The sequence below is a fragment of the Phyllobates terribilis genome, unplaced genomic scaffold (assembly GCF_046119375.1).
Source record: "Phyllobates terribilis strain yellow unplaced genomic scaffold, ASM4611937v1 Scaffold_274__1_contigs__length_2534360, whole genome shotgun sequence".
Lineage (NCBI taxonomy): Eukaryota > Metazoa > Chordata > Amphibia > Anura > Dendrobatidae > Phyllobates > Phyllobates terribilis.
The window spans coordinates 54,827-68,260 of record NW_027363034.1 but is presented as its reverse complement, the minus strand read 5'-3'; the positions used below and the strand labels follow the sequence as shown (position 1 = coordinate 68,260).

The 13,434-nt window shown below is 45.7% G+C and overlaps 8 non-coding genes and 2 pseudogenes across 8 annotated transcripts; all 10 read right to left on the bottom strand.

The window, feature by feature from the left end:
• Positions 1–935: 935 nt before the first annotated feature.
• Positions 936–1,126, bottom strand: LOC141219549 (U2 spliceosomal RNA). Its single transcript, XR_012288012.1, has one exon. It is a non-coding gene; the product is annotated as a U2 spliceosomal RNA (small nuclear RNA).
• A 1,120-nt stretch (positions 1,127–2,246) lies between these two features.
• LOC141219548 (U2 spliceosomal RNA) lies at positions 2,247–2,437 on the bottom strand. The gene has a single exon (XR_012288011.1). It is a non-coding gene; the product is annotated as a U2 spliceosomal RNA (small nuclear RNA).
• A 1,120-nt stretch (positions 2,438–3,557) lies between these two features.
• LOC141219547 (U2 spliceosomal RNA) lies at positions 3,558–3,748 on the bottom strand. Its single transcript, XR_012288010.1, has one exon. It is a non-coding gene; the product is annotated as a U2 spliceosomal RNA (small nuclear RNA).
• A 1,120-nt stretch (positions 3,749–4,868) lies between these two features.
• LOC141219546 (U2 spliceosomal RNA) lies at positions 4,869–5,059 on the bottom strand. The gene has a single exon (XR_012288009.1). It is a non-coding gene; the product is annotated as a U2 spliceosomal RNA (small nuclear RNA).
• A 1,120-nt stretch (positions 5,060–6,179) lies between these two features.
• Positions 6,180–6,370, bottom strand: LOC141219545 (U2 spliceosomal RNA). Its single transcript, XR_012288008.1, has one exon. It is a non-coding gene; the product is annotated as a U2 spliceosomal RNA (small nuclear RNA).
• Positions 6,371–7,491: 1,121 nt separating this feature from the next.
• On the bottom strand, positions 7,492–7,682 carry LOC141219491 (U2 spliceosomal RNA). The gene has a single exon (XR_012287964.1). It is a non-coding gene; the product is annotated as a U2 spliceosomal RNA (small nuclear RNA).
• A 1,118-nt stretch (positions 7,683–8,800) lies between these two features.
• On the bottom strand, positions 8,801–8,991 carry LOC141219504 (U2 spliceosomal RNA). Its single transcript, XR_012287977.1, has one exon. It is a non-coding gene; the product is annotated as a U2 spliceosomal RNA (small nuclear RNA).
• A 1,118-nt stretch (positions 8,992–10,109) lies between these two features.
• Positions 10,110–10,288, bottom strand: LOC141219521 (U2 spliceosomal RNA; annotated as a pseudogene).
• A 794-nt stretch (positions 10,289–11,082) lies between these two features.
• LOC141219527 (U2 spliceosomal RNA) lies at positions 11,083–11,174 on the bottom strand (annotated as a pseudogene).
• A 1,119-nt stretch (positions 11,175–12,293) lies between these two features.
• Positions 12,294–12,484, bottom strand: LOC141219544 (U2 spliceosomal RNA). The gene has a single exon (XR_012288007.1). It is a non-coding gene; the product is annotated as a U2 spliceosomal RNA (small nuclear RNA).
• Positions 12,485–13,434: the final 950 nt, after the last annotated feature.

Sequence of the window (13,434 nt, the reverse complement as noted above, 5' to 3'; positions counted from 1 at the left end):
TAGCACAGTACCCTCAACCCCCGGCTGTTCCCACCCGCCTCAACACCGTTGGAAGGGAGGAGAACCAATTAAGGCGGGGGGGGGGTGGAACGAGCAGCTGTCTACCCTTAGCAGGAGGGTTGCTGATTAATTACCTCTCCTGCTGCTGCTGCTGCTGGCTGTCCAGCAGCAGACTGAAGGTGGCTGCTGCTGTGCGCAGGTATATAAAGGCTCAGAGCCTATTATGACACGCGCAGCCAGCGTTCCATTGCCACATTCCGTCTACTGCAGGCGGGATACCTGGATGGCTGAATGTCACTGAGAAGCTCACAGAGACCGCCATAAGCAACAGTTTAAAAGAATGCCACAGACTAATCAACCAAACTTTTTGGGTTGGTTTCTCTTTTATAGTCTGCAGGCATTAAATGAAAGAAGTCAGTGTTCCAGCAGAGGGAGACAACGTTTCAGAAAAGGCATTGTAGCAAACCAAAAAAGAAATTTTAAGCGCAGCAGAGTAACCAGCTCACATACCTGTTAGCTCAGGTGAGTTTAAAAGGCTGCTGTTGATAACAAGGGCATTTGCTAAGTAGATGGTGTGTGTGCAACAATATACTGAAAGGTCAATTATATTGTGCAGCTTATCTCACCACCTGTAGTCATTTAGGTGAAAGCTCCAAAATGCTTGCCTAATATGTCTGTTTATCCAAAAGGAAGTATAGAGGGAGAGCTAGATAGATAGCATTGCATTACATTACATTACATGGCAATGCAATGCACAGTTGCTGAAGTTGAACCAAAATGAGCTTGTCATCTGGCTTCTGCAACTTTTAACATGAAAAATCCAATGAGGAGAAGAAAAGCAAAGCCAAAGAGTCCATCCCAAAATCCGACAAACAAGCAAAATGAACAAAAAGCATTGAATTCAATTCTTTCTGATTTTAGAAACTGCATTAAAGAAGGGGTGCACCGGTCCTGGAGATACTGCAATACCAGGTCAATGCGTGGAGTGGACAGAGCAAGCTCTTTTTCCATCTCCCTGTTCTAAAAATCCATTTAATATATGGTCCCCAGATAGGGGACGTATCAGATATTAAACTGATAAGAACAGATACTACACTTGATCTTAGCCAAAAGGCCGAGAAGCGATAACCAGAATTGGTTTCCGACTACGGTGCCACCCAAGGATTCTCAAAAGTCCATTTGTGGAGATGGCCACCTGGACTCCCGTTAAGAAGACATGCTGTCAACCTCAAGATCCCTCACATGCCTGCACTTTTCGGCTTGCTGCTGCTGCAATCCACGCGTTTTAGATCTGCATAACTCCACCTCTCTTAGCACAGTACCCTCAACCCCCGGCTGTTCCCACCCGCCTCAACACCGTTGGAAGGGAGGAGAACCAATTAAGGCGGGGGGGGGGTGGAACGAGCAGCTGTCTACCCTTAGCAGGAGGGTTGCTGATTAATTACCTCTCCTGCTGCTGCTGCTGCTGGCTGTCCAGCAGCAGACTGAAGGTGGCTGCTGCTGTGCGCAGGTATATAAAGGCTCAGAGCCTATTATGACACGCGCAGCCAGCGTTCCATTGCCACATTCCGTCTACTGCAGGCGGGATACCTGGATGGCTGAATGTCACTGAGAAGCTCACAGAGACCGCCATAAGCAACAGTTTAAAAGAATGCCACAGACTAATCAACCAAACTTTTTGGGTTGGTTTCTCTTTTATAGTCTGCAGGCATTAAATGAAAGAAGTCAGTGTTCCAGCAGAGGGAGACAACGTTTCAGAAAAGGCATTGTAGCAAACCAAAAAAGAAATTTTAAGCGCAGCAGAGTAACCAGCTCACATACCTGTTAGCTCAGGTGAGTTTAAAAGGCTGCTGTTGATAACAAGGGCATTTGCTAAATAGATGGTGTGTGTGCAACAATATACTGAAAGGTCAATTATATTGTGCAGCTTATCTCACCACCTGTAGTTATTTAGGTGAAAGCTCCAAAATGCTTGCCTAATATGTCTGTTTATCCAAAAGGAAGTATAGAGGGAGAGCTAGATAGATAGCATTGCATTACATTACATTACATGGCAATGCAATGCACAGTTGCTGAAGTTGAACCAAAATGAGCTTGTCATCTGGCTTCTGCAACTTTTAACATGAAAAATCCAATGAGGAGAAGAAAAGCAAAGCCAAAGAGTCCATCCCAAAATCCGACAAACAAGCAAAATGAACAAAAAGCATTGAATTCAATTCTTTCTGATTTTAGAAACTGCATTAAAGAAGGGGTGCACCGGTCCTGGAGATACTGCAATACCAGGTCAATGCGTGGAGTGGACAGAGCAAGCTCTTTTTCCATCTCCCTGTTCTAAAAATCCATTTAATATATGGTCCCCAGATAGGGGACGTATCAGATATTAAACTGATAAGAACAGATACTACACTTGATCTTAGCCAAAAGGCCGAGAAGCGATAACCAGAATTGGTTTCCGACTACGGTGCCACCCAAGGATTCTGAAAAGTCCATTTGTGGAGATGGCCACCTGGACTCCCGTTAAGAAGACATGCTGTCAACCTCTAGATCCCTCACATGCCTGCACTTTTCGGCTTGCTGCTGCTGCAATCCACGCGTTTTAGATCTGCATAACTCCACCTCTTTTAGCACAGTACCCTCAACCCCCGGCTGTTCCCACCCGCCTCAACACCGTTGGAAGGGAGGAGAACCAATTAAGGCGGGGGGGGGGTGGAACGAGCAGCTGTCTACCCTTAGCAGGAGGGTTGCTGATTAATTACCTCTCCTGCTGCTGCTGCTGCTGGCTGTCCAGCAGCAGACTGAAGGTGGCTGCTGCTGTGCGCAGGTATATAAAGGCTCAGAGCCTATTATGACACGCGCAGCCAGCGTTCCATTGCCACATTCCGTCTACTGCAGGCGGGATACCTGGATGGCTGAATGTCACTGAGAATCTCACAGAGACCGCCATAAGCAACAGTTTAAAAGAATGCCACAGACTAATCAACCAAACTTTTTGGGTTGGTTTCTCTTTTATAGTCTGCAGGCATTAAATGAAAGAAGTCAGTGTTCCAGCAGAGGGAGACAACGTTTCAGAAAAGGCATTGTAGCAAACCAAAAAAGAAATTTTAAGCGCAGCAGAGTAACCAGCTCACATACCTGTTAGCTCAGGTGAGTTTAAAAGGCTGCTGTTGATAACAAGGGCATTTGCTAAATAGATGGTGTGTGTGCAACAATATACTGAAAGGTCAATTATATTGTGCAGCTTATCTCACCACCTGTAGTTATTTAGGTGAAAGCTCCAAAATGCTTGCCTAATATGTCTGTTTATCCAAAAGGAAGTATAGAGGGAGAGCTAGATAGATAGCATTGCATTACATTACGTTACATGGCAATGCAATGCACAGTTGCTGAAGTTGAACCAAAATGAGCTTGTCATCTGGCTTCTGCAACTTTTAACATGAAAAATCCAATGAGGAGAAGAAAAGCAAAGCCAAAGAGTCCATCCCAAAATCCGACAAACAAGCAAAATGAACAAAAAGCATTGAATTCAATTCTTTCTGATTTTAGAAACTGCATTAAAGAAGGGGTGCACCGGTCCTGGAGATACTGCAATACCAGGTCAATGCGTGGAGTGGACAGAGCAAGCTCTTTTTCCATCTCCCTGTTCTAAAAATCCATTTAATATATGGTCCCCAGATAGGGGACGTATCAGATATTAAACTGATAAGAACAGATACTACACTTGATCTTAGCCAAAAGGCCGAGAAGCGATAACCAGAATTGGTTTCTGACTACGGTGCCACCCAAGGATTCTGAAAAGTCCATTTGTGGAGATGGCCACCTGGACTCCCGTTAAGAAGACATGCTGTCAACCTCTAGATCCCTCACATGCCTGCACTTTTCGGCTTGCTGCTGCTGCAATCCACGCGTTTTAGATCTGCATAACTCCACCTCTTTTAGCACAGTACCCTCAACCCCCGGCTGTTCCCACCCGCCTCAACACCGTTGGAAGGGAGGAGAACCAATTAAGGCGGGGGGGGGGTGGAACGAGCAGCTGTCTACCCTTAGCAGGAGGGTTGCTGATTAATTACCTCTCCTGCTGCTGCTGCTGCTGGCTGTCCAGCAGCAGACTGAAGGTGGCTGCTGCTGTGCGCAGGTATATAAAGGCTCAGAGCCTATTATGACACGCGCAGCCAGCGTTCCATTGCCACATTCCGTCTACTGCAGGCGGGATACCTGGATGGCTGAATGTCACTGAGAAGCTCACAGAGACCGCCATAAGCAACAGTTTAAAAGAATGCCACAGACTAATCAACCAAACTTTTTGGGTTGGTTTCTCTTTTATAGTCTGCAGGCATTAAATGAAAGAAGTCAGTGTTCCAGCAGAGGGAGACAACGTTTCAGAAAAGGCATTGTAGCAAACCAAAAAAGAAATTTTAAGCGCAGCAGAGTAACCAGCTCACATACCTGTTAGCTCAGGTGAGTTTAAAAGGCTGCTGTTGATAACAAGGGCATTTGCTAAATAGATGGTGTGTGTGCAACAATATACTGAAAGGTCAATTATATTGTGCAGCTTATCTCACCACCTGTAGTTATTTAGGTGAAAGCTCCAAAATGCTTGCCTAATATGTCTGTTTATCCAAAAGGAAGTATAGAGGGAGAGCTAGATAGATAGCATTGCATTACATTACATTACATGGCAATGCAATGCACAGTTGCTGAAGTTGAACCAAAATGAGCTTGTCATCTGGCTTCTGCAACTTTTAACATGAAAAATCCAATGAGGAGAAGAAAAGCAAAGCCAAAGAGTCCATCCCAAAATCCGACAAACAAGCAAAATGAACAAAAAGCATTGAATTCAATTCTTTCTGATTTTAGAAACTGCATTAAAGAAGGGGTGCACCGGTCCTGGAGATACTGCAATACCAGGTCAATGCGTGGAGTGGACAGAGCAAGCTCTTTTTCCATCTCCCTGTTCTAAAAATCCATTTAATATATGGTCCCCAGATAGGGGACGTATCAGATATTAAACTGATAAGAACAGATACTACACTTGATCTTAGCCAAAAGGCCGAGAAGCGATAACCAGAATTGGTTTCCGACTACGGTGCCACCCAAGGATTCTGAAAAGTCCATTTGTGGAGATGGCCACCTGGACTCCCGTTAAGAAGACATGCTGTCAACCTCTAGATCCCTCACATGCCTGCACTTTTCGGCTTGCTGCTGCTGCAATCCACGCGTTTTAGATCTGCATAACTCCACCTCTTTTAGCACAGTACCCTCAACCCCCGGCTGTTCCCACCCGCCTCAACACCGTTGGAAGGGAGGAGAACCAATTAAGGCGGGGGGGGGGTGGAACGAGCAGCTGTCTACCCTTAGCAGGAGGGTTGCTGATTAATTACCTCTCCTGCTGCTGCTGCTGCTGGCTGTCCAGCAGCAGACTGAAGGTGGCTGCTGCTGTGCGCAGGTATATAAAGGCTCAGAGCCTATTATGACACGCGCAGCCAGCGTTCCATTGCCACATTCCGTCTACTGCAGGCGGGATACCTGGATGGCTGAATGTCACTGAGAAGCTCACAGAGACCGCCATAAGCAACAGTTTAAAAGAATGCCACAGACTAATCAACCAAACTTTTTGGGTTGGTTTCTCTTTTATAGTTTGCAGGCATTAAATGAAAGAAGTCAGTGTTCCAGCAGAGGGAGACAACGTTTCAGAAAAGGCATTGTAGCAAACCAAAAAAGAAATTTTAAGCGCAGCAGAGTAACCAGCTCACATACCTGTTAGCTCAGGTGAGTTTAAAAGGCTGCTGTTGATAACAAGGGCATTTGCTAAATAGATGGTGTGTGTGCAACAATATACTGAAAGGTCAATTATATTGTGCAGCTTATCTCACCACCTGTAGTTATTTAGGTGAAAGCTCCAAAATGCTTGCCTAATATGTCTGTTTATCCAAAAGGAAGTATAGAGGGAGAGCTAGATAGATAGCATTGCATTACATTACATTACATGGCAATGCAATGCACAGTTGCTGAAGTTGAACCAAAATGAGCTTGTCATCTGGCTTCTGCAACTTTTAACATGAAAAATCCAATGAGGAGAAGAAAAGCAAAGCCAAAGAGTCCATCCCAAAATCCGACAAACAAGCAAAATGAACAAAAAGCATTGAATTCAATTCTTTCTGATTTTAGAAACTGCATTAAAGAAGGGGTGCACCGGTCCTGGAGATACTGCAATACCAGGTCAATGCGTGGAGTGGACAGAGCAAGCTCTTTTTCCATCTCCCTGTTCTAAAAATCCATTTAATATATGGTCCCCAGATAGGGGACGTATCAGATATTAAACTGATAAGAACAGATACTACACTTGATCTTAGCCAAAAGGCCGAGAAGCGATAACCAGAATTGGTTTCCGACTACGGTGCCACCCAAGGATTCTGAAAAGTCCATTTGTGGAGATGGCCACCTGGACTCCCGTTAAGAAGACATGCTGTCAACCTCTAGATCCCTCACATGCCTGCACTTTTCGGCTTGCTGCTGCTGCAATCCACGCGTTTTAGATCTGCATAACTCCACCTCTTTTAGCACAGTACCCTCAACCCCCGGCTGTTCCCACCCGCCTCAACACCGTTGGAAGGGAGGAGAACCAATTAAGGCGGGGGGGGGGGTGGAACGAGCAGCTGTCTACCCTTAGCAGGAGGGTTGCTGATTAATTACCTCTCCTGCTGCTGCTGCTGCTGGCTGTCCAGCAGCAGACTGAAGGTGGCTGCTGCTGTGCGCAGGTATATAAAGGCTCAGAGCCTATTATGACACGCGCAGCCAGCGTTCCATTGCCACATTCCGTCTACTGCAGGCGGGATACCTGGATGGCTGAATGTCACTGAGAAGCTCACAGAGACCGCCATAAGCAACAGTTTAAAAGAATGCCACAGACTAATCAACCAAACTTTTTGGGTTGGTTTCTCTTTTATAGTCTGCAGGCATTAAATGAAAGAAGTCAGTGTTCCAGCAGAGGGAGACAACGTTTCAGAAAAGGCATTGTAGCAAACCAAAAAAGAAATTTTAAGCGCAGCAGAGTAACCAGCTCACATACCTGTTAGCTCAGGTGAGTTTAAAAGGCTGCTGTTGATAACAAGGGCATTTGCTAAATAGATGGTGTGTGTGCAACAATATACTGAAAGGTCAATTATATTGTGCAGCTTATCTCACCACCTGTAGTTATTTAGGTGAAAGCTCCAAAATGCTTGCCTAATATGTCTGTTTATCCAAAAGGAAGTATAGAGGGAGAGCTAGATAGATAGCATTGCATTACATTACATTACATGGCAATGCAATGCACAGTTGCTGAAGTTGAACCAAAATGAGCTTGTCATCTGGCTTCTGCAACTTTTAACATGAAAAATCCAATGAGGAGAAGAAAAGCAAAGCCAAAGAGTCCATCCCAAAATCCGACAAACAAGCAAAATGAACAAAAAGCATTGAATTCAATTCTTTCTGATTTTAGAAACTGCATTAAAGAAGGGGTGCACCGGTCCTGGAGATACTGCAATACCAGGTCAATGCGTGGAGTGAACAGAGCAAGCTCTTTTTCCATCTCCCTGTTCTAAAAATCCATTTAATATATGGTCCCCAGATAGGGGACGTATCAGATATTAAACTGATAAGAACAGATACTACACTTGATCTTAGCCAAAAGGCCGAGAAGCGATAACCAGAATTGGTTTCCGACTACGGTGCCACCCAAGGATTCTGAAAAGTCCATTTGTGGAGATGGCCACCTGGACTCCCGTTAAGAAGACATGCTGTCAACCTCTAGATCCCTCACATGCCTGCACTTTTCGGCTTGCTGCTGCTGCAATCCACGCGTTTTAGATCTGCATAACTCCACCTCTTTTAGCACAGTACCCTCAACCCCCGGCTGTTCCCACCCGCCTCAACACCGTTGGAAGGGAGGAGAACCAATTAAGGCGGGGGGGGGGGGGTGGAACGAGCAGCTGTCTACCCTTAGCAGGAGGGTTGCTGATTAATTACCTCTCCTGCTGCTGCTGCTGCTGGCTGTCCAGCAGCAGACTGAAGGTGGCTGCTGCTGTGCGCAGGTATATAAAGGCTCAGAGCCTATTATGACACGCGCAGCCAGCGTTCCATTGCCACATTCCGTCTACTGCAGGCGGGATACCTGGATGGCTGAATGTCACTGAGAAGCTCACAGAGACCGCCATAAGCAACAGTTTAAAAGAATGCCACAGACTAATCAACCAAACTTTTTGGGTTGGTTTCTCTTTTATAGTCTGCAGGCATTAAATGAAAGAAGTCAGTGTTCCAGCAGAGGGAGACAACGTTTCAGAAAAGGCATTGTAGCAAACCAAAAAAGAAATTTTAAGCGCAGCAGAGTAACCAGCTCACATACCTGTTAGCTCAGGTGAGTTTAAAAGGCTGCTGTTGATAACAAGGGCATTTGCTAAATAGATGGTGTGTGTGCAACAATATACTGAAAGGTCAATTATATTGTGCAGCTTATCTCACCACCTGTAGTTATTTAGGTGAAAGCTCCAAAATGCTTGCCTAATATGTCTGTTTATCCAAAAGGAAGTATAGAGGGAGAGCTAGATAGATAGCATTGCATTACATTACATGGCAATGCAATGCACAGTTGCTGAAGTTGAACCAAAATGAGCTTGTCATCTGGCTTCTGCAACTTTTAACATGAAAAATCCAATGAGGAGAAGAAAAGCAAAGCCAAAGAGTCCATCCCAAAATCCGACAAACAAGCAAAATGAACAAAAAGCATTGAATTCAATTCTTTCTGATTTTAGAAACTGCATTAAAGAAGGGGTGCACCGGTCCTGGAGATACTGCAATACCAGGTCAATGCGTGGAGTGGACAGAGCAAGCTCTTTTTCCATCTCCCTGTTCTAAAAATCCATTTAATATATGGTCCCCAGATAGGGGACGTATCAGATATTAAATTGATAAGAACAGATACTACACTTGATCTTAGCCAAAAGGCCGAGAAGCGATAACCAGAATTGGTTTCCGACTACGGTGCCACCCAAGGATTCTGAAAAGTCCATTTGTGGAGATGGCCACCTGGACTCCCGTTAAGAAGACATGCTGTCAACCTCTAGATCCCTCACATGCCTGCACTTTTCGGCTTGCTGCTGCTGCAATCCACGCGTTTTAGATCTGCATAACTCCACCTCTTTTAGCACAGTACCCTCAACCCCCGGCTGTTCCCACCCGCCTCAACACCGTTGGAAGGGAGGAGAACCAATTAAGGCGGGGGGGAGTGGAACGAGCAGCTGTCTACCCTTAGCAGGAGGGTTGCTGATTAATTACCTCTCCTGCTGCTGCTGCTGCTGGCTGTCCAGCAGCAGACTGAAGGTGGCTGCTGCTGTGCGCAGGTATATAAAGGCTCAGAGCCTATTATGACACGCGCAGCCAGCGTTCCATTGCCACATTCCGTCTACTGCAGGCGGGATACCTGGATGGCTGAATGTCACTGAGAAGCTCACAGAGACCGCCATAAGCAACAGTTTAAAAGAATGCCACAGACTAATCAACCAAACTTTTTGGGTTGGTTTCTCTTTTATAGTCTGCAGGCATTAAATGAAAGAAGTCAGTGTTCCAGCAGAGGGAGACAACGTTTCAGAAAAGGCATTGTAGCAAACCAAAAAAGAAATTTTAAGCGCAGCAGAGTAACCAGCTCACATACCTGTTAGCTCAGGTGAGTTTAAAAGGCTGCTGTTGATAACAAGGGCATTTGCTAATAGATGGTGTGTGTGCAACAATATACTGAAAGGTCAATTATATTGTGCAGCTTATCTCACCACCTGTAGTTATTTAGGTGAAAGCTCCAAAATGCTTGCCTAATATGTCTGTTTATCCAAAAGGAAGTATAGAGGGAGAGCTAGATAGATAGCATTGCATTACATTACATTACATGGCAATGCAATGCACAGTTGCTGAAGTTGAACCAAAATGAGCTTGTCATCTGGCTTCTGCAACTTTTAACATGAAAAATCCAATGAGGAGAAGAAAAGCAAAGCCAAAGAGTCCATCCCAAAATCCGACAAACAAGCAAAATGAACAAAAAGCATTGAATTCAATTCTTTCTGATTTTAGAAACTGCATTAAAGAAGGGGTGCACCGGTCCTGGAGATACTGCAATACCAGGTCAATGCGTGGAGTGGACAGAGCAAGCTCTTTTTCCATCTCCCTGTTCTAAAAATCCATTTAATATATGATCCCCAGATAGGGGACGTATCAGATATTAAACTGATAAGAACAGATTTTTTTTTTTTTTTGAAAGCCCGAATTCGTGTACAAAACCCGAGTGCGCTTAAAAAAGTGACAAGTGCCACAAAAAAAGTGCACTAGGATGCTGGTCTTCTTGAAACCCTCTCCAAAAGGAGAAGGGTCCCCCAAACCATTCCCCGTCCCTCCGAGCCAAAAGGCCACAGCGAGGAACAGGGACAAAAAGCCACCTCCAGCCGAAGCCAGAGGCGACCCAATCATACCCCCAGCACCTGCCCGAGTTCTCACCCGAGCAAGGCACTGGGAGCCAAAGACTGTGCTCCCCTCCCGGAAGAGGGGAGCCAACAACGCTCTCCTCCCGAAAGAGGAGAGCCAGGGGGGTTCAGGGGGGAGCGGAACCTGATGGCCACACACTCCCCCCCTAGACCTGCCAAGAGAGGAACCCGTAAGGGAACCGCATCCCGACAAAATCCTAGTAGGCCGTGACACACGTGAATAAGTGGACACACAGTGACAAAGAAATTAAATAAATAGTGAAGGTTTCACAGTATAATACTGCCCGGACCTTCAACCGGGAATTGAAAAATTCCCCATCCTAAGGCCAGAAGGCCCGGAATAAGGGTGTGTGCGAAGAAAGAAAATTTGAAGTGCTTGTGCAAATGTGCCATAAACTCAAGTGGGGTTCCCAATCCCAGTGAGTTAAGGCACCCCAGGGTCACCACTCCTGGGGCACTTCACACTTCGGGCTTTCGATCTTCCCCGGCCCAATGGCGTCGATCCTGGGGGGCCATGCTTTCCACCCGATGACTATATTAGCCACCTGGCGTACTAACAAGCGCCTAAACCCCAGTGTGCATAATGTATCAATCTACTAGGGCGGCCAACATCCAAAACCGCCTTTTCGAAAGATACTACACTTGATCTTAGCCAAAAGGCCGAGAAGCGATAACCAGAATTGGTTTCCGACTACGGTGCCACCCAAGGATTCTGAAAAGTCCATTTGTGGAGATGGCCATCTGGACTCCCGTTAAGAAGACATGCTGTCAACCTCTAGATCCCTCACATGCCTGCACTTTTCGGCTTGCTGCTGCTGCAATCCACGCGTTTTAGATCTGCATAACTCCACCTCTTTTAGCACAGTACCCTCAACCCCCGGCTGTTCCCACCCGCCTCAACACCGTTGGAAGGGAGGAGAACCAATTAAGGCGGGGGGGGGTGGAACGAGCAGCTGTCTACCCTTAGCAGGAGGGTTGCTGATTAATTACCTCTCCTGCTGCTGCTGCTGCTGGCTGTCCAGCAGCAGACTGAAGGTGGCTGCTGCTGTGCGCAGGTATATAAAGGCTCAGAGCCTATTATGACACGCGCAGCCAGCGTTCCATTGCCACATTCCGTCTACTGCAGGCGGGATACCTGGATGGCTGAATGTCACTGAGAAGCTCACAGAGACCGCCATAAGCAACAGTTTAAAAGAATGCCACAGACTAATCAACCAAACTTTTTGGGTTGGTTTCTCTTTTATAGTCTGCAGGCATTAAATGAAAGAAGTCAGTGTTCCAGCAGAGGGAGACAACGTTTCAGAAAAGGCATTGTAGCAAACCAAAAAAGAAATTTTAAGCGCAGCAGAGTAACCAGCTCACATACCTGTTAGCTCAGGTGAGTTTAAAAGGCTGCTGTTGATAACAAGGGCATTTGCTAAATAGATGGTGTGTGTGCAACAATATACTGAAAGGTCAATTATATTGTGCAGCTTATCTCACCACCTGTAGTTATTTAGGTGAAAGCTCCAAAATGCTTGCCTAATATGTCTGTTTATCCAAAAGGAAGTATAGATATAGAGCTAGATAGATAGCATTGCATTACATTACATTACATGGCAATGCAATGCACAGTTGCTGAAGTTGAACCAAAATGAGCTTGTCATCTGGCTTCTGCAACTTTTAACATGAAAAATCCAATGAGGAGAAGAAAAGCAAAGCCAAAGAGTCCATCCCAAAATCCGACAAACAAGCAAAATGAACAAAAAGCATTGAATTCAATTCTTTCTGATTTTAGAAACTGCATTAAAGAAGGGGTGCACCGGTCCTGGAGATACTGCAATACCAGGTCAATGCGTGGAGTGGACAGAGCAAGCTCTTTTTCCATCTCCCTGTTCTAAAAATCCATTTAATATATGGTCCCCAGATAGGGGACGTATCAGATATTAAACTGATAAGAACAGATACTACACTTGATCTTAGCCAAAAGGCCGAGAAGCGATAACCAGAATTGGTTTCCGACTACGGTGCCACCCAAGGATTCTGAAAAGTCCATTTGTGGAGATGGCCACCTGGACTCCCGTTAAGAAGACATGCTGTTAACCTCTAGATCCCTCACATGCCTGCACTTTTCGGCTTGCTGCTGCTGCAATCCACGCGTTTTAGATCTGCATAACTCCACCTCTTTTAGCACAGTACCCTCAACCCCCGGCTGTTCCCACCCGCCTCAACACCGTTGGAAGGGAGGAGAACCAATTAAGGCGGGGGGGGAGGTGGAACGAGCAGCTGTCTACCCTTAGCAGGAGGGTTGCTGATTAATTACCTCTCCTGCTGCTGCTGCTGCTGGCTGTCCAGCAGCAGACTGAAGGTGGCTGCTGCTGTGCGCAGGTATATAAAGGCTCAGAGCCTATTATGACACGCGCAGCCAGCGTTCCATTGCCACATTCCGTCTACTGCAGGCGGGATACCTGGATGGCTGAATGTCACTGAGAAGCTCACAGAGACCGCCATAAGCAACAGTTTAAAAGAATGCCACAGACTAATCAACCAAACTTTTTGGGTTGGTTTCTCTTTTATAGTCTGCATGCATTAAATGAAAGAAGTCAGTGTTCCAGCAGAGGGAGACAACGTTTCAGAAAAGGCATTGTAGCAAACCAAAATAGAAATTTTAAGCGCAGCAGAGTAACCAGCTCACATACCTGTTAGCTCAGGTGAGTTTAAAAGGCTGCTGTTGATAACAAGGGCATTTGCTAAATAGATGGTGTGTGTGCAACAATATACTGAAAGGTCAATTATATTGTGCAGCTTATCTCACCACCTGTAGTTATTTAGGTGAAAGCTCCAAAATGCTTGCCTAATATGTCTGTTTATCCAAAAGGAAGTATAGAGGGAGAGCTAGATAGATAGCATTGCATTACATTACATTACATGGCAATGCAATGCACAGTTGCTG